The sequence below is a fragment of the Papio anubis genome, chromosome 2, assembly GCF_008728515.1.
Source record: "Papio anubis isolate 15944 chromosome 2, Panubis1.0, whole genome shotgun sequence".
NCBI classification, from domain to species: domain Eukaryota; kingdom Metazoa; phylum Chordata; class Mammalia; order Primates; family Cercopithecidae; genus Papio; species Papio anubis.
This window is the reverse complement of record NC_044977.1, coordinates 97,807,877-97,822,000: the sequence shown is the minus strand read 5'-3', so window position 1 is coordinate 97,822,000 and position 14,124 is coordinate 97,807,877. Positions and strand designations below refer to the sequence as shown.

At 44.1% G+C, this 14,124-nt stretch overlaps 1 long non-coding RNA gene across 1 annotated transcript in view; it reads left to right on the top strand.

The window, feature by feature from the left end:
* LOC110742589 overlaps positions 1-7,647 on the top strand; it is a 32,263-nt gene extending 24,616 nt beyond the window's left edge. The window contains exon 3 of the long non-coding RNA XR_002520427.2: positions 7,327-7,647. This is a non-coding gene — a long non-coding RNA (uncharacterized LOC110742589). The remainder of the gene's footprint in view (positions 1-7,326) is intronic.
* Positions 7,648-14,124: the final 6,477 nt, after the last annotated feature.

Genomic DNA, 14,124 nt, shown 5'->3' with positions numbered 1-14,124 from the left:
TTCTTTTTTCTGCTGTCACCCAGGCTGGAGTGCAGTGGTGCAATCTCTGTTCACTGCAACCTCTGCCTCCAGGATTCAAGCGATTCTTCTGCCTCAGCCTCCCAGGTAGCTGGGATTACGGGTGCCTGCCACCACACCCAGCTGATTTTTGTATTTTTTAGTAGATATGGGGTTTCACCATGTTGGCCAGGCCAGTCTTGAACTCCTGACCTCAGGTGATCCACCTGCTTTGGCCTCCCAAAGTGTTAGGATTACAGGCGTGAGCCACCACGCCTGGCCAGCTTGCATTATATTTTGATTTCAGATAAGCAAAGTCAGATCAAGTGACCATGAGAAGATCACTTCTTTCTTCTCCCTTCCTTCCTTCCACAATGCAGCCCCTAAAAGTGGCAACATCTTGTTTTAAGGGGAACCAAAAGGAATGTTTCTGAGACTTATTATTCTCCTAGTGCCTACCTGTCTGTGAATGTTCTGGGAAGGTCTGAGGGTGTGAGATTTGGAGAGGCGAATTCATGTCACATGCCAGTTAGACACTTTATTCTGTCTAATTCAGGACAAAGATTGATGATTTTGGAGGCTAATCAGGGGATTCTTTTCAAGAATACAGTGTGATGAACAAGGTTGTCAAGACAGACTGCAAACTCTTCTCTAGTAACCTCTGAAAATAGACTCATAATGTGAAGTACAATACCTGCAATTATGGTAGCACACATTAAATAAAACAGGAAGATAATACAAGAGCAGGCCCATAGTTGTATATATTAGTGGACTAAATGAGCGATATCTTTATTATGATCATCATGGTCACATTTATTGACAGTCAGTTCCGGGCAAAACACTCCTGGGAGAGAGGAACATCAAGCCATCTGAAATTGGAAGGAATTAAATAATTAGAAAAGAAACAGAGCAGGTGTCCTGGAATACAGTGGACTTGAACGGGGTGGAAGAATGGGCGATCTTTGGATGGAGAGAAGGGGAGAAGAAAATGGGGGTGAGTAAAAGGCCACAGAGGTTGGGATGTGTAAGGCATACATTTTATCAATGCAAAAATACCAGAAGGTGGCAAACCTGGACTTTGGTAGAGGCATGGCACAGGAAAATTGCTGTTCATGGGGCCACACAGGTGTGTCAACTTCCAAACAATATTAGCTCACTAGGTGCAAATAAATTATCCACATTACTCTGTTCCAGGCAATAGCCCCTATTGAGCTAGTGACAAAGGTAAACTATCTCTGACTCATCAGAAATTCTCTTCCCAAAGAGATGAGGGGAGAAAATGGGAGTGGTAGGCCAGGAATAAGGGGCAATTCTGGTTGGCCCAGGGTGAGTCACTTTCCCTAATGTTCCTACCAGGAAATCAGGCCATGAGCTCTTGGCTCTGCTGCTCATTCTTGTCATCTTGCCCCCATATTCTAGCTTCCTCGGGTCACTCATCCTATCACTTTTCTGATAGGGCCATGGAGTTGTACGCTTTCTAATTTTATAGATAGGGACCTTGTGGCCTAGAGGGGATTGGGGCTTGCCCTTCTTCCTGTAGCAAATAGATTTCACAGTTGGGACTAGGAGAGGGACCTCTTGACCATCAAACCCTTACATCTGCACTCTGTCCTCTGCCATGTGACTTAACTCTTTTAGTCTTCACGCCAGTTGAGAGGCAAATGAGACACAAAACAGGACATGGGAAGACTTGAAGGGGCTGTACCTGGACTGCAAAGGGCACTGGGGTACATGCGTAGAGGCAAGAAGAGTTTAGGGGCAGCAGGTCATCCTCCATGACCCTATTCTCAAAAGAAAATCAGTCCCCATAATCCAGTTTCAAGTCTCATATTCTAAAACGTAAACTCTGAAGTAACAAGCATTGTGATTCTTTCATAGATGTCTAATATTTACTAAACAAATGTTGGGACTTGTTTTCAAATTTTTGTCTTCAATACCCTCTTTCAAATACCCCTTATAACAGGGTTCATAATTTCTCTTCCTGAATGTTATGAGGCTTCATCTTTCCTTCCTAACTGTCCCAAGGCCTCTCTTCCTCTAGTGACCATGTGCCAATCATAGAGGGGGTCTTATATAGTTTTCCTGTATCAAAGGAAGTATGTCTAAGGACTTGGAGGGTGCTAGTCTTTAGCCTTTGATGGATAAGCATTTCTTATTAATTTAATTTAATTTTTTTTTTTTAGTGACAGGGGTTTTCACCCTATTGTTCAGCTTGGCCTTGAACTCCTGGCCTCAAGTGATCTCCCTGCCTCAGCCTCCCAGAGTGCTGGGATTACAGGTATGAGCCACCACGCCCAGCCTTTGATTGATAAACACTTCTTTCCTCTTCCTTCATTCTGCAATGCAACCCCTACAAGTGGCAAAATCTTATTTTAAAATTTTGTCCATCCCCTCCCCTAGATTTAGCATAGTGAAGATATGGAGCAATAGTGACTCTGAGAGGGGAAGAGGTGTAGTGCAGGACACAAGAAGCTGCCAGCTGCTGAAATCCTGTAATATCTTTCTTTCAAGTCCCCCTTCCTGCCTTTGTCTCCTGGTGATGCGGTGTAAGTTCTGCCTTTTGTTTGTTTGTTTGTTTTTTCTTTTCAGAAAGGCTTTGTTGCTTCAGTCAAGCATCAAAAACTGAATCTGCTGGGCTTCTGGTTGGACTGTGTGGCCTCTCTTTATCCCTTTCTTCCCGGACCCCTCAAAATCAGGTGCATTCTATATCTCCTTAGGCTAGATAGACGTTCTTTGGTTGCTCCTGTCTGCATGAAGAAGGGAACTCCAACCTCCCCCAAGTCAGTTAATTTTAAATATTTTGGTCTTTTCCTGTATAATCTGGGATTGGTGTACCAGAAATGACTCAAACCTGTGGTTTTCTGAGACTGATCCTGGGACTATAATTTCCTGAAATTAAACTCTTAAGGCAAAAAAAAAAAAAAAAAAAAAAAAAGAAAAGAAAAAGAAAGAAAAACATAAACTCTCATCATGGCCAGATGGAGCCAGAGATCTGTGAGAAGACAAGACTTAAAGAATAAAAGGCTATCAGTGTGCGACATGGGTTGAAAAACAAAAAGTAAAAGGCAAGATCCTAGACTGCTACTCTCTCCTAGGAGAAGTTGCAAAACCTCCTTAGTGATGTTGGGAAAATTCTTTTCAGTGAAAAGTCTCCTACGGACCTGTTAAAAATATCCCAAGAGCAAAACAGCAGACCCCCATCTTTAAAGCAGGTGTACCTTTTGTCACTTAATGCCTACCTTTTTCAAATCCAACCTTCATTGCTTTGTGACGTTAAAACATTTCTTCTTTACCAGCTGGCATGATGCTAAACTTTATCAGCAGGGGGCGCTGGAGGGCTAATTTCTTTGGCCAATGGCAGTGGTTTCTTGCCCTCCAGCTTCAGTTGCCCAGGATGCTGCTTGCCAGGAAACCCATAGTTTCCTGCCTGCTAGCCCCAGCTGCTGACTGTGGACGAGCTCCAGCTAGGGCAATCCAGTGAACATCTCTGCCATCCAGTAGCTGCAATCACACCCTCTCAAAGGAGGTCTGCATCCTAGCTTTGGGGCGGGGCTCCCTTCTCTTCCAAATTAGTACTTTTGCGAGTAGTCTCCCTCTGCCTAGGGTGTTCTTTAGAGTTCTGTTCGATTCCCTTGTAGTAGTTACTTCTCTTCAAATAGTCAATACATCTTTATATTAAACTTTCCCTGTTCAAATTACTGTGGTTACTGTCTCTTGACTCTCCTTTCATGGACCACGATGCCAAAAATGCAATTACTAGTAACAAACCCATCCCTATTAGGTGAAAGGTTTGATAGTTTCAAAATCAATTGAGCATAGGGAAATACATGGGTCTTAATGTTACTAGAAATTAAAAGAGGCAGAACCAGTATATTCAGCCAGAAATTATGTCTATGAATTTTGTACTTATAATTGGTATTAAATCATTATATGATTTAATGGTAGTGAAATGAAACACGTACAAAACTTTGGAGACTGAGATTTCTGGAAAGATAGAGATGACCCTCCCCTTTCCTCTACTAGCATCTGCACCAAGAACAGCCTAACACCAGAAAGCCTCCATCTCTTAAGATGTCAGGACCCTTCACTGTTAGAAATTCATTGCCATCAGGCTGGGCGCGGTGGCTCATGTCTGTAATCCCAGCACTTTGGGAGGCTGAGGTGGACAGCTCACTTGAAGCCAGGAGTTTGAGACCAGCCAGGCCAACACAGTGAGGCCCTGTCTCTAATAAAAATACAAAAATTATCTGGGTGTGGTGGTGGGCACCTGTAATCCCAGCTACTCAGGAGGCTGAGGCATAAGAATCGCTTGAACCAGGGAGGCAGAGGTTGCAGTGAGCTGAGATTGTGCCATTGCACTCCAGCCTGGGCGACTGGGCGACAGAGCAAGACTCTGTCTCAAAAAAGAAAAAAAAAAAGAAAGAAAAAGAAAATGTAGTGCCATCAAATTAAGAAAATGGAAAAAGCTGCACCGGTCCATCTATCAGATTAGAGCACTCCATCACCACATACAGAATGCACAGCTACAAATGACTCTAGACCAGTGCTGTCCAATAAAAACAAGTGAGCTACCATGTGATCTGTACATGTCATTTAATTTTTTTATTTTGAGAGAGTCTCACTGCCGACCGGGCTGGAGTGTAGTGCCATGATCATGGCTCACTGCAGCCTCAACTTCCTAGGCTCAAGCGATTCTTCCACCTTAGCCTCCCAAGTAGCTGGGACTACAGGCGCATGTGACCACGCCTGGCTAATTTTTCTATTTTTATTTTTTTGAGACAGGGTCTGACTCTGTTGCCCATGCTGGAGTACAGTGGCACAATCTCAGCTCACTACAACCTCTGCCTCCTGGGCTTAAGTGATCCTTGCATCTCAGCCTCCCGAGTAGCTGGGACTACAGGCACGTGCCATCATACCCAATTAATTTTCGTGTTTTTTGTAGAGATGAGGTTTCTCCATATTGCCCAGGCTAGTCTTGAACTCCTGGGCTCAAGTGATCTGCCTGCCTTGGCCTCCCAAAATGCTGGGATTACAGGTATGAGCCACTGAGCTTGGCCTAATTTTTAAATTCTTTTGTAGAGACGAGGGCTCACTAAGTTGCCCAGGCTTAAATTTTCTAATAGTCAACGTTAGAGCCCTAAAGAGAAACAAGTGAAATTAATTTTAATCATATGTTTATTTAACCCAAAATATAAAAAATTATCTCAAGATATAATCAACATAACTGAGATATTTTAATTATTTTTTATTTTTATTTTTTAAAGTATTTTTTGTTTCAATAGGTTTTGGGGGAACAGATAGTGTTTGATTACATGCATAAGTTCTTTAGTGGTGATTTCTGAGATTTTGGTGCACCCATCACCTGAGCAGTGTACACTGTACAATTATTAATTATTAATGAGACATTTTACATTCTGTTATTTGTACTGTCTTTGAAATCTGATTGTGTTTTATGCTTGTACTTCTCAGTTCAGATTAGTCACATTTCAGGTGTTTAATGGCCAAATATGACTAGTGACTACTGTACTGCCCAGCTCTAGAATAGGATTTGACCATACATACTACTTAATGGGAATGACAATTTGAGAGATCATTTAAAAAAACAAACTGCATTACAAAACCAGACTTCTGTGGCTGTATTGATCATATTAATATTGTATTTTAAAACAATTTTCTTTTATTGGATACAGATAAACATATTAGTGATTATGGGTATTTTTTTAGAAATCCAGATTTTCAACCATGTGTTGAGCAAGTCTTAAGCCATTTTTCCAATAGGATGTGTTCACTTTGTGTCTCTGTGTCACATTTTGGTAATTCTTTCAATATTTCAAACATTTTCATTATTTTTATTTTTATTTTTTTGAGACAGAGTTTTACTCTTGTTGCCCAGGCTGGAGTGCAATGGCGCGATCTCGGCTCACCACAAACTCTGCCTTCTGGGTTCAAGCAATTCTCCTGCCTCAGCCTCCTGAGTAGCTGGGATTACAAGCATGCGCCTCCACACCTGGCTAATTTTGTATTTTTACTAGAGATGGGGCTTTGCCATGTTGGTCAGGCTGGTCTCGAACTCCCAACTTCAGATGATCCACCTGCCTCAGCCTCCCAAAGTGCTGGGATTACAGGCGTGAGCCACTGCGCCCAGCCACATTATCATTATTATGCCAGCTATGGTGATCTGTGATCAATGATCTTTGATGTTACTATGCAATTGTTTTGGGTGTCCATATAAGACGAAAACCTAATGGATAAATGTGTGTTTTCTTTTTTTTGGTAGGGAAGACAGGGTCTCACTCTGTTGCTCAGGCTACAGTGCAGTCACACGATCATGCCTTACTGCAGCCTTGACATCCTGGGCTCAAGGGATCCACCCACCTCAGCCCCACAAATATGTAGGACTACAGACTCAAGCCACCATGTCTGGCTCATTTTTTTTAATTTTAATTTTTTGATTAATTCATTTATTTACTTATTTTGAGATGGAGTCTCGCCCTGTCGCCAAGCTGGAGTACAATGGCGTGATCTCAGCTCACTGCAACCTCTGCCTCTCGGGTTCAAGTGATTCTTCTGCCTCTACCTCCCAAGTAGCTGGGACTACAGGTGCGCACCACCGCGCCCAGCTAATTTTTTGTATTTGTAGTAGAGACTGGGTTTCACCATGTTGGCCAGGATGGTCTCGATCTCTTGACCTCATGATCCACCTGCCTCGGCCTCCCAAAGTGCTGGGATTACAGGTGTGAGTCACTGCGCCTGGGCAAATTTTTATTTTTATTATTTTTTGAGACAGGGTGTCACTCTGTTACCCAGGCTGGAGTGCCAGTGGCCCAATCTCGGCTCACTGCAGCCTCTGCCTCCTGGGTTGAAGTGATCCTCCCACCACAGCTTCCCGAGTAGCTGAACTGCAGGCACGCACCACCACCCCTGGCTAATTTTTGTACTTTTTCGGTAGAGATGGGGTTTTGCCTTGTTGGTCTTCAACTCCTAGGCTCAAGTGATCCACCCAACTTGGTCTCCCAAAGTGCTGGGATTACAGGCATGAGCCACCATACTTGGCCTGAATTTCTTAATGTTTTCCTTCACTGTTTGGGCGTTTAGGACCTTGTTAAAGAAGCCCTTTCATCTCCAGGGCTCATGAAGATGCTTTCCAATGGCATCTTCTAGGTTTTAAAACACTCAGAGCTTATTCGCTGTGTGGTGTTGGTAAGGTCTCTAATTTTTCTCCCCGCAACCCAGATAACCAGGGTCACCCAGTTGACAGAGCTTTAGAGTCCATGTTGCTTTCCGTTGCTCACACTTTCACTGACTGCTCTGTTCATCTGCCTATCTCAGACTCACACCCTTTCTCCAGGACCACTCTCCTGCTGGAAGTACGTTCTTCAGTGAGTTCCTTGAGTCTCACTCTCCTGAGTTTCCTGTTGTGATAAATTCTGTTTCCCATCTGGAAATGCCTTTACCATGAGCAGATTCTTGGATAACCAGCAATTTCAATGCCTGATTCTAAGCTGACGGTGAAGAGTTCCAAGTCACACTCACTGTATCACATGGCTTCCCGCTCCCGCTGTGGCCACTACAAAGTCTACTCTCAGTCTTAGCATCTGCTCTCTGTAATCTGTGCTTTTTCCTTGGCTGCATTAAAGATCTTCTCTTTGCCTTTGGTGTCCTGCAATTTCATTATGATATAGATGTGTATTTCTGTGCTTCCTGATTCTGCATATTCAACCTCCACTGAAATAGGTGACTCATGGTTCCCAGGTCCCTCCTTCCTCCCTCTGCCCACCTGAGCTTGGGCATCTTACTGCGGTGCACAGTTGGGTGAAGGAGCATGATAGAAGCACCCTAGAAGAGATGATTGGTGCATTAGAAGCCATCTGCCAGGTCTGAGTTGTGTTATGCTTATTTTCTGGGTAGCCTGAGGCAACCCCCAAGAAAGGCAGGTATTACTACAGTCAGAAGAACTGCTCCAGGAATGCATTCCTCCCCAGAAAAAGTCTCACATCTAAACTGAGACTAATGTTCACGTTTTATGGGGCAATTTTCCAAACATATATATAAATTATAAACCACACCTCTCTACCACCTCCAAAGTTGTGATGAGATAGAAGCAAAACTATAGCACCAGCAAAACTAAATAAAATTTTGTAATAAGGCTTTAAGTGCCCTGAGTCTCTTCCAAGGATCAAGATGAACCCTAGAGCTGCAATTCCACGATCCACCAGATCCTGGGATTCAGGCCATATCAACATGGTTATCTAGCTGGCATTCCAACCTCAAGAGGTTTCTTACCTGTCTGTTGCTTTCTTATTATCAAGTCCTCACTTAGGTTCTGTGTTCCTTTGCAGCCCAGACCACCCTAGACTCCATACAGCACCTCTATTCCAGCGGTATACAGGGCCTATTAAAAGAAATCCAGAGAAACAACCCAGATGGAAAGGGCCCTGTGGCGTTCTGTTGACCATTGTCATGACTCTGTGGGGCTCAAGACCATTTTTGAGGATACAGGGTGACAAGCCAGTCAGAGTCCAAAGTCTTATCTCCCTTGTTCCCTGAACATTGCTGCTATCCTGTTCTTTTTTCAAGGTGCCCAGATTTCATATTGTTCAAACACACATGCTCTACAAACAATTTGTGCAGTCAACGCAATCATCACAGGGTCCTGAGGCGACATATATCCTCCTCAGCTTACAAGATGACAGGATTAAGAGATTAAAGTAAAGACAGGCATAGGAAATCACAAGGGTATTGATTGGGGAAGCCATAAGTGTCCATGAAATCTTCACAATTTATGTTCAGAGATTGCTGTAAAGACAGGTGTAAGATATTATAAAAGTATTAATTTGGGGAAGTAATAAATGTCCATGAAATCTTCAAAATTTATGTTCTTCTGCCGCGGCTTCATCTGGTCCCTCCGTTCGGGGTCCCTGACTTCCTGCAACACACGTGCCCCTTCTTTTGCTTGAGTGTGGGTCCTGCTGTCCCCAGAAAGCCTCATTACTTGAGTAGTAAATCTTTTCGAATCCTCCTGATGAGTGTGTGGCATCATCAGTCTGGAGCTCTGAATCAGTCTTGGGTGGTTTGAAGGGCTGATAACTCCCATCAACAGTGCAGCAACAAAGCAAACCCCAAATTGGAAACTACTCAAATGCCAAGGCAATAGATGAGGATACAAATACATTTTTTTGCATATTTGCCCAATGGAATCTTTGAAGCAATGAGAATGAATGAACTACAACTGCATGTCATTTTGCAAACATAATGTTGAACAAAAGAAACCAACACAAAAGAATATATTCTAGCCGGGCGCGGTGGCTCACGCCTGTAATCCCAGCACTTTGGGAGGCCGAGGCGGGCGGATCACGAGGTCAGGAGATCGAGACCATCCTGGCTAACACGGTGAAACCCCGTCTCTACTAAAATACAAAAAATGAGCCGGGCGAGGTGGCGGGCGCCTGTAGTCCCAGCTACTCGGGAGGCTGAGGCAGGAGAATGGCGCGAACCCGGGAGGCGGAGCTTGCAGTGAGCTGAGATGGTGCCACTGCACTCCAGCCTGGGGGACAGAGTGAAGACTCCGCCTCAAAAAAAAAAAAAAAAAAAAAAAGGAATATATTCTATATGACAGGTTAGCATTTTTAGAAGCTAACTTGCAATATTAGAAGTCAGGAGAGTTACTACTATTCTTAGGGTGGTAGGTTACTGGAAAGGCGCAGAAAGTGAGACTTTTTTGGTATATCAGGCTCTATCTGAAAAGATAAAATTAAATCTGAGTGAGACGGGAGAGGCAGGAGAGGATGATCCCATGCTCCAGCTCTCTGAGTGAAGTTCTGACTCTGCCCTGTTGGGCTGCGGTATTTAGAACGTGAACCAGCCCCACCCAGTGGACAAATGTAGAAGTGCATGTAAAGGCTTAAAATACAATAGCAAGATGACTGGTCTCTCTTAGGAACCACTGATAGTCGCAGCTGATTTTGGGTGTGGGTGCAGATCCTGGGCTCAGAAATGATACAGAGTATCCAAGAAGAGTCTGAGGTCAGCTGTTCTGTCCTGCTACAGAAAGCTGGGTTCAGCCAGGCTGAGGGAGACAAATGACTTCTCTGGTGGGAGGGATAGGAAGCAGAGAGAAAGGTGGACCCTATCCCAGCTGAGGGCTCCACTATCCCCAGGCATTGTTTGCCTCATCAGGAAGTCCAGCTGGGTTAGGAAATCAGCTTTACTCAGGTACTAAATGCTAATCTCATAACGTAGGTAGTAATCCCCATGTTTCAGGTGAGGGAACTGAGGCCTGGGTAACTTGACTTGTAAGTGGCAAAACTAAGGTTTGAATTCCAGTCCGTCTGGGTCCAAAACCCATTTCTAAATTATAATACTCTATGTGGAGTGTCTTAACATTTTTTTTGTTTGCTTTTGTTGAGACGGAGTCTCGCTCTGTCGCCCAGGCTGGAGTGCAATGGCACAATCTTGGCTGACTGCAACCTCCACCTCTCTGGTTCAAGCAATTCCCCTGCCTTAGCCTCCTGAGTAGCTGAGATTACAGGCGCATGCCACCACGTCTGGCTAATTTTTTTGTATTTTTAGTAGAGATGGGATTTCATCATGTTGGCCAGACTGGTCTCGAACTCCTGACCTCAGGAGTTCCCGCCCACCTTGGCCTCCCAAAGTGCTGGGATTACAGGCGTGATCCAAGGCGGCCGGCCTAGTGTCTTAACCTTTTTTGTGCCATGCCCCACTATCCCCAGCAGTCTGGTGAAGCCTATGGGGCCCCTCTCAGAATCATGTTTTAAAATGCATAAAATAAAACACATCTGATTATCAATTCTACTGAAGTTTCTAAGAATGTCAATCCCATTGAAATAGTTACCAAGTTTTTTAAAAATTGTAGTATAGTGTGTGCTATTTATGTGTATCTTTATTAATGCCTTAAATACAAGATCTAGCAGTGGGTCTGAATTTCCAGGAAGTAATGAGTATAAATATTTTTAGATGTCTGTTCTGACGGTAATGTGAAATGAAACTATCAGGGATTTTACTGGTGACAAAGTCATGGGTGACATTCCAATGAAAGGAAATACTGAATTTCCATCAGAGGTGAGTGAAAATAAGGATGTAATCTTGTTCTCATGTAAGCTCAGATCTCTTGCATACGAGGTATGGGTCCTTTGGGGATCCATGGACCTCAGATTAAGACTCCTTTAATTGTTGCCTCTGACTCATCTCTCTTTGCCCCTGACTATTCCCAGGGCTTTGCTGGAAACCTGCCTGTGAGCTGACAACTAGCAAAGAGTGCTAAGTGTCTGCTAAACAACAAGGCAAGATCACAGTGTTCAGCAGATACGAAAGGCCTCAGATGGGCTGTTGAACCCAGAAATACACACAGGAATAAGATGCAGCCTTGCCTTCAAGAAGCCCCCAGCCTAGTAGAGGCAATGTCTCTATAGGTTACGATTTACCTCCAGATGAGTTAAACAGGCAAGAAGAGAGTGCTTTGGGAACATACGAAGAGTAATCCTATGGTCTGGGTAGTCTGGGAAGCTGTCCTTTGAGGGGCAATACTAGGGTTGAGACTGGGATGGGCAGCTTTAGAAGGGGCCAGGAACACCTAGTAGTTAGGCACATAGGCTCTCTCATCAGCCTGGATTCAAAACCTGGCTCATCACTTCCTAGCTTTAGGATTTTGGGTAAGTCTCCCTGACCTCTCTGTGCCTCAGTTCCTCATTTGTAAAATGGAAATGACCCCAACACTTCACAGAGTTGGTGTGAAGATTGGATGAGTTTGGCAGGGCGTGGTGGCTCAAGCCTGTAATCCCAGCACTTCGGGAGGCTGAGACGGGCGGATCACGAGGTCAGGAGATCAAGACCATCCTGGCTAACATGGTGAAACCCCGTCTCTACTAAAAAATACAAAAAAAAAAACTAGCCGGGCGAGGTGGCGGGCGCCTGTAGTCCCACCTACTTGGGAGGCTGAGGCAGGAGAATGGCATAAACTCGGGAGGCGGAACTTGCAGTGAGCTGAGATCCGGCCACTGCACTCCAGCCTGGGCGACAGAGCGAGACTCCATCTCAAAAAAAAAAAAAAAAAAAAAAAGATTGGATGAGTTTAAGTGCTCTCGGCCACAGTGATGGCGCTGATGGTCACTGGAGAGGTAGACAGAGGCTGAGGCCTTTCTAGGCATTAGAAACAGCACAAGCTGAGCAGAGACGGGACGGTTTTCTTGTGAAAGGAACTGGGCAGGGAGAGCCATGGATTTGATGAGTTAAGGTGGAATGGACAAGCATGTTTTACTTTTCTAGTTATGTTTTTATTTTTTTGCCTTTTTTTTTATTGGGAAATAACATCAAATGTGTGATTTTACTGATAATATTCCATAAAACAGGACTAGAGTGAGTATTTAAGTTTTAAAGAGTGGTGAGTTGATTTAGAGAAGATATATTCATACAATAATACATAGTATAGGTGGTAGAGGGATGTGGCAAAACGTATTAAGGTGGCAGCAGTGCCTCATTTGAATCACTGGATTAGGAGATAGGAACCGTCTTCACCTTATGAATTTTTCGAAGTTCCTCTGGCTCAGTCCAGCAATTCCTGAACCCCTGAATGGGACAGAGGCTGACAGCAAATGCACAGTGTTTGGGAAAAGCCCAGAAATTCCATCCACACCCAAGTCATTTCTGAATACACTCAAGGGCAATATTTAAAATTGAAGGTCGCTACCCAAAAGCAGGTTATGAAATCAGTTAATTACATGGTGTCTCATGTTATGCCCAGACCGTTTATTCCCCGAAGAAGACCACCAGAGTCCAGAGTCAAAGCTAAGCAGCAAGGATCTTTATTACAGGTTCGAACCTGGAACTCTCCCTCGCTCGTGAAACGAGACGGGCAGGAGAGCTCCCCCACTGAGCTCCGAGCAGTGTTATATAGTCTAAGAAAAGTGGGCATAGAGTTATTATACAAATCAGATATATGATTGGCTAGTGTTTGAACAAGGCGATTTGGCTAACTATGATTGGTTCCCGCCATTTCTGATATTTCGGTTCAACCTTTGAGGCGGGAGAGCAGGTTTATGGCAGCAAGAGTTTATCTTACTTAAAACACGTCTTGTGACCTTGCCTCAGAACTTACAAAATCTCTGGTACGTGCAGAAAAGCAGGTACTCACAGAACTTACGGAATCTCTGGTATGTGCAAAGATTAGAGAGCAGAACAAAGGGTTTGGTGGTGGGGGGGGCGGGTACACATCTATCTTTGTGTTCTTTCACTCACGCCTGTAATCCCAGCACTTTTGGAGGTCGGGGTGGGTGGATCATTTGAGGTCAGGAGTTCGAAACCAGCTTGGCCAACATGGTGAGACCTCATTTCTACTAAAAATACAAAAATTAGCCAGGCGTGGTGGTGTACACCTGTAATCCCATCTACTTGGGAAGCTAAGGCATGAGAATTGCTCAAACCTGGGAGGTGGAGGTTGCAGTGAGCCGAAACTATACCACTGCCCTCCAGCCTGGGTGACAAGAGTGAGACTCTGTCTCAAAAAAAAAAAAAAAAAAAAAAAAAAAAAAAGTCAGTTAATGAGCCAGGTCCAGCTTTTTAAAATTAATTAATTTATTTATTATTTTTTGAGATGGAGTTTCTCTCTCTCTGTTGCCCAGGCTGGAGTGCAATGGCACAATCACAGCTCACTGCAACCTCTGCCTCCTGGGCTCAAGCGATTCTCCTGCCTCCCAAGTAGCTAGGACTACAGATGCCCACCACCATGACCGGCTAATTTTTGTATTTTTAGTAGAGACGGGATTTCACCATGTTGGCCAAACTGGTCTCGAACTCCTGACCTCAAGTGATCCGCCCCGCTCAGCCTTAACGTGCTGGGATTACAGGCGTGAGCCACCATGCCCGGCCCATGTTCAGCTTTTAAAAACTATGAAACAGAAAGGAATAGAAAATATGAGTGCATTGGTAGTTGGGTAATATTATTTTGTGAAACTTTTTTTTTTCAGGTGTGTGTATGTGTGTGTATGTGTACAATAGACTGCCAGGTAAAATGCATTTCCTATTGTGGGATACAGACAAAAATATCTGCTTAGATGGAAATTCTCCCCCTCCCCTGATGTCTAGCAGGGTGGTCTCCATACTCTGTGAGCTACA